Below are 8,833 nucleotides of genomic sequence, written 5' to 3' on the forward strand. Positions count from 1 at the left end.
GAAAGTAGAGCTAGCTCTTAAATTATGGGTGGTACGGATAGTTTTTAAATTTGTAAAAGAAGTAGTAAATCCCATATAAACTGTTAAAAGTTTGCTTTGAAAACTTTATCAGTTTAGTTGATTACAATCTAAAAGTTTAAAGCCTTTTAATTTTAAACATAATAGCTGTGTGTTACTTGGTGTGAAGAGTGTCTATGGTTAGCTCTAGAGATAAAGCATTTGAGTTTAGGTTGACAACTTTAATTTTTGATAAGAAATTAAAAGTTTTACAAGATCTCTATGACTGGATAACTAATTTATGATGACAAGCAAAACTTTAAACCACAAATAAAAAACTACTTTTAAATAATAACCTTTAGCTTAAAACTAATGTGTTTTAGTAAGATTTATATTGATTAGCTTCCTCTTAAAATGAGTACTTAAATAACTTTTTAAAGACAAGTTTATATTAATAACTTTTTAACTTTTTTTATCAAGTCTTTATTTTAAGGTTTTTTATTATAATTTTAAAACTTTTTTAGAAAAATATTTGTTTAGAATTTATCAGAAAATAATTTTTAGTTTAGTTATAAAAACTATTAATAATACAATATAACCAAGACATTTCTATTATTTGTATTTATCAAAGATAATTGTAAGAGACTGAACTAAGATTTAGTCGTTGGTTTTATTTATATCAGTCAAACTCGAAGCATCCTGTAACTGTCAATTTACAATATTACCAGTTTCTAACGTCGGAACTATTGTTTAGTTACGAAGACTTTAAACGTACGTTTTTGACAGTAATCATTTAAACTGTCTTTCTTAATTGTTAGTGGACTATTCATACATTTTTTCTAGACTTTTTAGCTGGTAAACACATATCTTACTTGTTGAATGACAAATTATTTTTTAAATAGAACACATTAGAATAGGACTTCAAAAACTCATTTGCATAATCGCCATTTTGGCTGAGATTTGAAATATAATCGCTCCTTTTATTAGAATTCATTACTTGACAAGTTAGTTACCTGCGCAACTTTTCGTACCTTACTAGTTATTGCCCCTGATAATTAAAATCACCTCTAGGGGAGCAAAACTGCCTACTTTAGAAAAATCTGCTTTATAAAATGAAATAAGTGTATAGAATACTAAAATGTTACAGAACTTATTTATTAAAAAGTAAATATAAGTAGTATAAATGAATTTATTGTTATACTATTGTCTACGTTAATTCATAATTACATTTTTCGATTTTAAACTTAATCGTAGGCTTATCAGTATAAAGTTAATATTTATTAAAAAAAAAAAGGTAAAAGAGAGTTTCGGTAGACATTAACTTATTAGCCAATACTCTAACATAAAACAAATTAAAATGGGAACGGGTCAAATATGCACGAAGAAACTTTTGCACGAAAGGACATTTTACACGAAGACACTTTTGCACATAGATACTTTTGCACGAAAGGTTATTTTTGCACGAAGAGTCAATTTTCCATGAGATTGAAAAAAATTATATAAAATTAAAAAAATAAAAAAGAAGAAAAAAAGTTACCGACCGAGGGTTAGAGGTAACAAAGAAACTAAATACTAAAAAAAAGGAAAAAAAAAGTTATTAATTAACTTATAAAAAACAACAAAAAATATAAAACTAATAAAAAACAAAAAAGACGAAAAAAATGTTACTGACCGAGGGTTAGGATTAGGGATAACACTGATAGTAAAAATTTATAAAATTAAATTCAACCCGTGCAAAAGTGGCTTCTTGCAAAAGTGGCGTCGTGCAAAAGTGTCTTCGTGCAAAATTGACCCTTCGAGAAAAAGTGTCGCATCGTGCACATTTAACACCTACCCAATTAAAATAGAAGTAAGACAATATAACTAAAAGTTATTTTATAATAACTTTTGGAAAACCTTTGAAAACTAAAATAATTTAGTTTTATAATCTTTTATTTAACTATTCAAGTCTAAAATAAAACAATAATAAATATACTGGGTTGTTCAGTGTTAGTAGTAATTAATTACATTTAAGTTAAATTATTAACAAGTTTTATCTTTTAAGTTAAGTTCCAGTTTAAGAAAGTATTTACAATTCACTGTATCGAAGTCGTAGTCAAGGAGTTAAAAAACATGATTAGTTTTTAGTAAACTTTAACAATGAATAAATAAAATAAAATGTAACCTAATTTTGTTTTTAAATATTAAAAGTTAGTAAAAGATTACTTCATATTAGTTTAATTTATACAAGTAATTAAGAATTATTCATTTAAAGTAAATATGCAACAGCTAGTTCATCATTTTAATTTGTTTATTAATACTAGTCTTTTGATTGCAAACTAGTCGAGATTTTTTTTACAAACAGGCTATCAAAATTTTTAATTTTTAATGACGTTGTGAAAATGTTTAATTAAAATCTTGTTTTAGCTGTTTCAAAATTTTTGCACACAGCACAGCCCAAAAATGGTCTTACCTTGATTTATCTATATTATGTTTACATGTTGCTATGGAATTTGGCTATTTTTATACACAAATAAATTTATTCGGAAATCACAAGCGAATCTACTAAAATGAATAAGATTTCTAGTTATATAAAATTTTCGTTGAGTAGTAAAGAATTCCTTTTTAACAGGCTCCATTAAACCATTCTAAACATGCCCTAGGTACTATTCATTGCGTGACCATTAGACACCACGGATAGTAACTGACTAGATGACAAATTTTATAAAAAAGTAGCCCCATGTCCAAGTCAAGTAGGACCTTGTTGTCCATTGTTCTCGGTGTTTTGATCAAAAATTGTTTTTAGCGAACTTGGAGCTTACCTCACGGCAAACGGAAATTCAAGCATAAATTCTGAAGACTTTTGCGGAACATTTGGAAAACAAAAACAACAAATAAAAAAAAAAAAAAAAGAGTAAACAGTAAAAATAATCAAGATAATGTTATAAATTTCACTTACTATTAACTTGAAACAGAGATAATATATCTGAATACTAAAGTTGTTATTAGAATACCCATCAATTTAAGCTAGACTATTTCATACCTCAAAATGTTCATACCAAAAATGCTAATAAATGTAGCGCAAAATAGTTAAAACTATTGTAGAATATGATAGTACTTTATACTACATTATGACTAGTATAAATAGTGAAATTCAGTACTTCAATTTAGTTAAGACTTTGTTGAGTTTTATAATAAGGTGTAACTGGCGCTTTTTGAAAATTCATCAGTTTTTAATGTGAACTCAGTTAATTATAATAGCTTTAAAAAAAAAATATATATATAAAAAATGGTATTTAGAAAATAACAAAATAGAACATGGTTTTAAACTCAACATGAAAAGGTAAAATTGTGTATTTAAGTAGTACACATTTTTTTGCTAAAAAGATAGGTTTCTGGTTGATCTGAAAAGTAACTTACTTAAAGACGAGTTAACTAAATGAAGTATAGATTGGTTGCACTTGGGATGCTATTTTCCTATTTTTTAGTAGTTTACTGACAGTATTTACTGAGTTTGTTGATTGATATTTCATTTCTTTAATGTACTTGAACTTAACATAATAAACTATAAAGTAAAGTGGTGTATCTAATGTGTAAAAGCTTAAGCTAAAAAAACAAAGGCAGTTTTTTATAAGTCGCAGGCCAATTTTCCTAGAAAAAGTTTTTCGCGAGCTTTTGTAATTTAGAAAGTCAGTAGTATTTAATATAAAAACACTATTTCAAACAAAAAAACATGATAATAAGCATTTACAAAGCACTATTAGTAATCAAGTTTTAAATCCTAATTGTAAGTTTTTACCTCGAAAACCTTTTTTATTGTTCTAGAATTTTCTTATAGTTTTTAAAAATTATCTTTTCAGCTAAAAAATACGGGAACTGGTCAAAATTGCACGAAGACAACATTGCATGAAGTTACAAAATTGGACGAGGGTACTAAATTGCAACAGAACAAAACTGCATGAATGCACAAAATTGCACGAAGATATTTTTGCACGAAGAGAAATTCGCACCAAGGGTCAATTTTGCACGAGAATAATAAAATATAAACTAATAAATAAAATAAAGAGTAAAAAAGAAGTTCCTGACCGAGGGTAAGGGTTAGGGGTAACAGTGATAGTAAAAAAAAAAAAAATTCAACCCATGCAAAATTGTCTGCTGGTGCAAAAGTGTCTTCATGCAAAAGTGACCCTTCGTGCAGATTTATCTTTGTGCAATTTTATCCCCTCGTGCAAAAGTGTCTTTTAGCAAAAGTATCTTCGTGCAATTTTATCCCCTCGTGCAATTTTGTACGCTCATGCAAATTTGACAGCTACCCAAAAAATACATCGCAGGCCACAGTTTGTTAACCCCTGAACTATGTTCTTCTAGGAAAAGGAATATTGTTTTTTATATTTTCTAAACTATGAGCTATTCCTAATTGTAAATATATACTTATAACTATGGATTAAACTATCACAAGACAAACAAAGTAAACAAATACATTAAAGAAAGACCCTTAAACTGTTTATTATTATAATTTCTTTATAAGTAAATAAACAAAGATAAGCTAAGATGTTTTCAAATTTGTATTTTAACAATTTTTAGTAAATGGTTTAACTATTTTTTAACAGTTATATCAACAGCTTAGTAAATACACTTACATAAAGAATTATCAACTTATTAAATTGAATATTTTACTATTATTAAAAATTTGATAAAAATATATTAGTAATTGCTATAATCTAAACTAGATCAATGCCATTAGAACCCAATCAACAAACTCAGTAAAGACTATCGGTATACTCCTAAAATCCTAAATCATAGAAAAATAATATCCCAAAGTGCAACCAATCTATTGTGTTTTTAATTAATTGTTTTTTTAGTAAATTTTTTCTCATATCAACCTGGAATCTTTCAAGATAACCCTGGACTTTAAGCATTTCAGTCCAAAATTTAGTACCCTGTTAAGCTAAGATCCTTGTCTATTACATCTTGGTAAGAAGTAGTTTGTTTGAGAGTATTTTGTTTATTGCTTATTTAGTTTATATTTACTTCTAAAACAACACTTAAAATCAAAATCAATATATATCAGAGTTTCCTGAACTATTTAATAATGCCCCCTTTAAATAAATTTAAAAAGCAAAAGAAAGGGTTCTGTTCAATAATATTTTTAAACAAACTACCCTACGACTTTTTTTTGCTATTCACCATCAACTCTAGAATGTCTAGTGTAAGTTTCAAAATATGGCTTTTTGTAGTTTATGACCCCCCTAAGTTTCTAAAATGGCCCACTTTGGAAAACCCTGGTCTAGTGAAAATTTTAAATCTTCCTGAAATATCTAGTGTAAGTTTTAAAACTACCCATAACTACGCCTAAGATTTTTTTTTCATCATAAACTCCAGAATATTTAGTGTACACTTTAAATTATGGCCCCTCTATGACCCGAGCCCTTTTGCAAATTATGTTCTCCTAAGTTTCTAAAATGGCCCATTTCGGGAAAACCTGAAAGACATAATGACACCTAGCTCATATTTTAATTTTTTTTTTCATTTTGTACTTTTTTTCCAAATTCAAGATTTTAAACTTTGAATATTGGCACTATGTTTGCTAATTTTAAGCTATTTGTACACTTATATTTATAAAATAATATTTTTGGTTGTTTTGATTTTTTTAGCTCTATTTCCGTAGTTTTTTTATTCTCTTACTTTAACTGAATTTTTCAACGATATCTGTATAACTTATTTTTTCTTGTTATATGGGTATTAATTATTATCAAAAATTAAGGTTTCAACTTTAATTTAGCTCTAGGTATTTTTGTATTTTTATATATTTTGTCTGTAAACTCTTTATTAAGTTAAGGCATATTTATAAGTTTTAAAACTTTGTATTTATTTTATTGTTAATTTTATATGTTTTTAAAGATTCTGTGAAGCATAAGTTATGAGTTTATTTCAAATTAACTTTTTTTAAATGTATTGACTTTAAGTTTTCAAAAAGTTTCTTATATTTCAATTTTTACGTTTTATGTGAACTAACAAAGGTAGGTTTTTGAAAAATATTAAAGATATTTAACAATGTAAAGTTTAAAGTCGCAAAAACATAAAAGTTAACCTTACGATTACCTTGAACGGCGTGTAGTATATTTAAATAGTTTATAAACCTTTGATTTTTGTCTTTAATTAAGTGTCTAAAAATTCTTAAATGTAGGCTTTTCATAATATAACTTTCAATCGACTAATATAATTCTTTTTTAAAAACTGTAACACAAAATTATTTAATAGAACTTATATTTTTTAACGAAAGTACATTACCAGATTCATTCGAATAAATCAACTAAAATCTACTTAACAAATACTAATAATTTAAATAGTACTTAAATTTTGCTTTTACTAAGACACAAAATTCCTATGGGTTGTAAAAACCCATGAACAAAATTTTATATAGTGTTTTACAGAATCTTAGCTGTCTTGAAATAAACATAATTTTTGTTAATTTTAATTTTTAAAAGTAATTCAGGTCTCTAAATCTTGATATGAGTACTTAAAGGTTTAAAAAACTGTGTTTGAAAAACCAAAATAAACTATTTCAACTAGTAAAATTAACTTCATTAACTGCGTTTCTTTGTACATTTAATAAGTTTTACATACCCAAATGAATTTTATATTGGTGAAATATTTTTGCTTTTACCAGCATATATATAAGATGTTTTTACCATCTGACAATTAGCACTATAAGTCATACCGTACTAGTATTAAAATCATTTTTAGCACCAAAATACGCTCTTTTAGTAACGTTCGTTACTGAATCTAGGGTGTCCGTAGTAAAGAGGTGACTTATCAATGGGTATAAAATAGTTTAACACTTAAGATTTTATTTATGTTTACAGTTGTGAAATACTATGATTTTAGTTATAACTAGTGCATATTAATGAATCGTAACAGGTAAATGTTTGAGACGTTGTCAGTTTTAATGAGTATAAGATTTCACTCTTAATGCAACTTAAAAGAATAACTCACAGAGTAAATCTTATTAGTAATCTGATAAAAAAGATATATTTGTAAAGATGTAAATAATTTACAAGTTTGTAAAATGACACTTAAACTTGTTCTATTAGAGGGTAATCTAAATCTATAAACACATGCTTATGGAAATTTTGCATTGATATATTTTCTGAAGTGCGCTGAATATTTCAGCAAGTGCACCCGATTTTTGAAAAATTTTTTATGTAAATAGAAGTTTTACATAAAAGTTACTTAGAAAACAAAACGTTTTAGATAGTACTTTTTAGGATGGTGCAGTTGCCCCAAACCCACGCGTTACCCCTGGTAAGTAATATCATGTTACTTTCGATGATTAACACTTAGCTAAACCGTTATCATTGTTCGCTCTTATAAGAAATCATCAAAGAGTCATAGTCAAGAGTAATCGCTGTTTCATAATGAAGAAACATGAATTAGTTCTATTGCACTGGACCACCTGTTTGTATTTAGTCAAAAAAACGTTAAAAGTTTTTTATCTTAGATTTATTTAGCGAATTCCTATTTTGTATAAAAAAAATTCGTCAACACAATATAATTTAAAGTATCGTTAAGTTCTTGATTCTCACTTCTAAAATAAAACAAAAATCTAATTTAAATGTTTTTTTTTTTTTTTTGTGAGTTAAACACACATTCTAGAAATGGTGTATTTTATACTGTCGTTCATTAGTTTTTTTTTTATGTAGCTTAGTTCAGAGCAGGTTCAAAATAAATGTTTATAAAATCATTTATATTATCAAATAACTAATAAACTTTTCTAGAGTGAAAAAAAAATACTATAACATATCTTATGGTATTAGTTGTTGAACAATCGCTTAGTTTTTGTATATTTTGCATAGATACCATAATAAAAAGTAATTAAACTTTTTAAGTAAATAATATATTTAAGTTAAAGACATTTATTTACAATACTTAAGCAGTTTAAAGTTTAAGAAAACATTGCATTACCAATTGCTAAATAATAAAATAAATAAACCTATGGATCGCTCAAATATATTTTTATAAATAATGCTACTTGTATTTTTTAACTAATTTTAAAAATCTAAACTTAGATGTTAAGTAAAAGACAAATAAAAACATTGGTTTTTAAAATCAATCAACTTATTTAAGAAGTAGCTTTTTACAGGGTTGCCACTCGTTTTTTCAAATTTTTTTCCAGGTTTTCAAAATTTCTTTTTTAAAAACTGTGTTAAGTAGTATAAAAATATTGAAAAGATACTGTAAAGTTACTATAAATGTGTTTTTTGATAAAAACATTTTTTGATGATGACAAAAAATCTTAATTATATGATAGATTTTTTGTGTCAAATCAAAATTTTACAACAGAAAATGTTAAATTATTAAAAATTCCAGGTTTTTTAAACAAAATTCCATGTTTTTTTCAAAATTTCTCAAATTCCACTGTTTTCCAGGTTTCCAGGTAAAGTGGCAACCTTGTTTTTAGTTCAATTAATACAAAATACCGACAGTTTTTTTCGCTGTAATTTTTCCAATAATTTATATTCTGTATTTATTGACATTTTCAAAGACAAAATAAAAATATTTGAAATCTTAAAACTATACAAGAGCATATATATGTAGAAGTTCTTTATTAACTGCATATAACAAAAAATTAAAAACAATTCAACAAAATTTAACTTTTAAAGCAAAAGAAAACAAAAGGCAGGAAAAAAACTTCATGTACACAAACAATAACACCTCTTAACTTAAAAATTTCTTTTTTATTTACTAAACTTTAGTGCAAGATTAAAAGTAGAAGTTTTGAGAGTTTTATTTTTTGGCGATTTTAATTAGTCAAATTATTAATTATTCAACTTATGATTGAAACTGAAAGAGCATG

Source organism: Thalia democratica, chromosome 9, assembly GCF_965202585.1.
Source record: "Thalia democratica chromosome 9, ktThaDemo2.hap1.1, whole genome shotgun sequence".
NCBI lineage: Eukaryota > Metazoa > Chordata > Thaliacea > Salpida > Salpidae > Thalia > Thalia democratica.